The sequence below is a fragment of the Gossypium arboreum genome, chromosome 7, assembly GCF_025698485.1.
Source record: "Gossypium arboreum isolate Shixiya-1 chromosome 7, ASM2569848v2, whole genome shotgun sequence".
Taxonomy (NCBI): Eukaryota; Viridiplantae; Streptophyta; class Magnoliopsida; order Malvales; family Malvaceae; genus Gossypium; species Gossypium arboreum.
In genome coordinates, this window is record NC_069076.1 from 20249317 (window position 1) to 20252901 (window position 3585).

Consider the following 3585-nt stretch of genomic DNA (forward strand, 5'->3'; position numbering starts at 1 on the left):
AACAACTTTTACTAGGTGATTTTTGATGAAATTGCATAAAATGACCTATTTGTAAAAGTTGTAAAAGTATGTGTAGAAGATGTGATTTAGTAAAAAATGTGAGCTGCTATAAGAGGGAATATGAATCGGCTAGGCTTAGAATTTGACAAAAATAAGTGCTTTTCATCTTACGAGCCTAGGTGTAACACCCCACACTTGTACCCTACGCCGAGACAGAATACGAGGTGCTACCTAAATCGGTCACATACATTCACACGTTTCTAAGTCATCAAAATTTGGCCAAATTTAAAACTTTTCCACTCTAAATCGAAAACTCCGTAATAAAGGCCGACTAGGCTCTAAACGTTCATTTAAAACCATTCGGGAATGATTCGGGTCTTACTACGAACCCTAAAATGTGTTACTAGCCACGACGGCACACGTCTGTGTGGGAGGGCCAACACACCCGTGTGACCAATTTGACATGGTCGTGCTGTTGGCCTGTGTGACTCACATGGCCTACGTAATTCAGGGATACACCCGTGTCCCTCACACGTGTGGAATTAATTCTAAATTCACACCTACAGGGGTTTTCACACGGCCTGGCACACGCTCATCTCCTTCACACGGCCATGACACACTCGTGTCCTAGCCAGTGTGTAAAAACATGGACATTCTGATTCTGACATCAGCAGTTCTTAAGGGTCACACGGCTGAGACACACGGCTATGTCTCTGCCCGTGCGTTTACTACCATGCATATTGACTTGCACATTTTATGTGCAGGGGACACACGGCCAGATCACAAGCCCAAGTGGCGGACCGTGTGTTACACACAGCCTAGACACACACCCGTGTGCCTACCCGTGTGAACAAAATAAGACTATTTACCAAGCCTCTTTACCACCCTTATTTACATAACCTACATAAAATCAATCTATACCAAAACAAGGGCACTTCACATAGCCAAGCTAACCACAATGGACAACATTTAATTTGTGTGTTTTACTCATCCATGAAAATAATATCTTCTATGTCAATATCAAAATGAGCATTCACCATTATCCATGGCCTTATACAAAATAAATATATTTATCCCAAGCCAACACATTTGGCTATTTCTCAATGACACAAAACATTAAATTCTATCCCTATACATGCCATACACAAAAACAAGAAATCTAACTATACCGACTGCTTCGAATGATAGTGTGATCGTGGCCTCCGATGTCTGTTGATCCTCGAGCTATTTAGGCGACACTGTAAGAAAATGGAGAAGAGAGGGAGTAAGCATAAAACTTAGTAAGAAGTATGTAAACACATAGCAACAATTATACCATTCATCAACATGCTCTTGATATAAATAGGCATAAACACAACTTACTCATCACAATCCAACACTCATCATATAATATACATATTGAACTCACGTCTCACACAGACTGAATAGGTACCTGTATCACTCACAACATGATTATACTTTTCTCTTGATTATAAACCATAACTCTTACCGTTGAACCATTCAGAACACTACTAGATATTCAATGAACCTCAACATGGGGTGAGATACCGATGCCATGTCTCGGACAAGGTCTTACACTAGATCAACTTGTAGTCGATGCATGTCCCAGACATGTCTTACACTTGCTTACATATCGAGGCTGATGCATGTCCCAGACATGTCTTACACTAGCTCTTGCCTTAATGCCAATGCCATGTCCCAGACATGGTCTTACACTGGCTCTCGTAATGTGGCCGATGCATGTCCCAGACATGTCTTACACTAGCTCATAATAACCCATATATCTTGGCATGAATATCTGATTTATTTCTTATGGTTCAAATGGGAATTCTACTATCTAAATTATCATCATGCATTCTAATTTCCAAAATCAAGTAATTCATGCTAAATTAACTCATCACATACAATGACAATGTACTTGTATTATTTGCATACAACTTACCTCGGTTACAAAATATGGTGTCTAGTCGGTCTAATCAATTGGCTTGGCCTTTCCCCGGTCTAAGTTTGAAGTTTAAATTTCTTTATCTATAATAACAAAAGTTCAAAAATTTAATCACTTTATCGATCTAGGCACTCAATAATCTATACTTGGGCAAAATGACCATTTTGCCCCTAAACTTTTGCAAAATAACCATTTTACCCCTAGGTCCAACAATCGATTTTTATCGAATTTCCTCATATCAAAAGCCTAACCGAACCCCTTTTTCTCTTATAGAAAATCCAAAATTTCCACTATCTCACACATTTATCATCAAATTTTTAACTTATGCAAAATAGTCCTTATTAGGGTTTTCATGAGAAATCCCTTCACAAAAGTTGTTTATTACAGTTTTAATACTCATATTCTTCCATAAAATTTCAGAAAACTACACATATACTTTCATGGTAAAACCCTAAACTCTCAACCATTTTGCAAAATAGTCCCCTTAATAGAAAGCTTATGCTTCAAGGGGTCCAAAAATGTAAAAATCATCAACAAAGAGTATGTAAATCACTTACTTGCAAGAGGAACAAGTTGCTAAAATTTTTGAAGCTCAAAACCCTTAAAAATGGCTGAAAAATTGGTGCTAGTGAAGAAGATGAGAATGTGATATCATCTTTTTTCTTAATTTATTTCTATTTTAGTCAAATTAGCCACTAAACCCACCAAACTTGTGCCCGGCCATGCACTATCTTAGGGTCTTATTGTCTTTTAAAGACCCCCAATTTAGGTTCTCTAGCTATTTGGCACTTTAGCTATTAAAATAGGACTTTTGCACTTTATGTGATTTAGTCCTTTTTTGAAATTAAGCCCCCAAACGCTAAAATTACTTCATCAAATTTTTCATACACCCGTATAATCATGCTATAACCCAAAAACAATTAATAAAATAATTTTCTCGACTTTGGATTTGTGGTCTCGAAACCACTATTCTGACTAAGCCCAAAATCAGGTTGTTACATTTCTCCCCCTTAGGGGTTTTCGTCCCTGAAAATCTTACCGGTGAATAAGTTCGGGTATTGATCTCTCATAGTCTACTCGGGTTCCCATGTGGCTTCCTCGTCTCCATGTCTATGGAACAAAACTTTCACCAGTGCTATACTCTTATTCCTTAACTGTTTGACTTCTCGAGCCAAAATCTTGACCGGCTCTTCTCCATAAGTCATAAACGGATGAATCTCAACCTCTATTGGCGCAATCACATGTGAAGGGTCTGATTTATATCAGCGTAGCATGGATACATGAAACACATCGTGAATCTTTTCCAATTCTGGTGGCAAAGCCAATCGATAGGCAACTGGCCCTACTCTCTCAGTAACCTCATAAAGTCCTATGAAACGAGGACTCAACTTGCCTCTTCTACCAAATCTGAGAACTTTTCTCCATGGGGATACTTTCAAAAACACTCGATCACCAACTTCAAATTCGATCTCTTTTCGTTTCAAGTCCGCGTAGGATTTTTGTCTATCTGATGAGGCCTTTATGCAATCACAAATCACTTTAACCTTTTCTTCAGTCTCTCTGACTAAGTCGACCCCTTGAATCTGATTCTCTCTCAGCTCGATCCAATATAAAGGCGTTTGGCATTTACACCCATACAA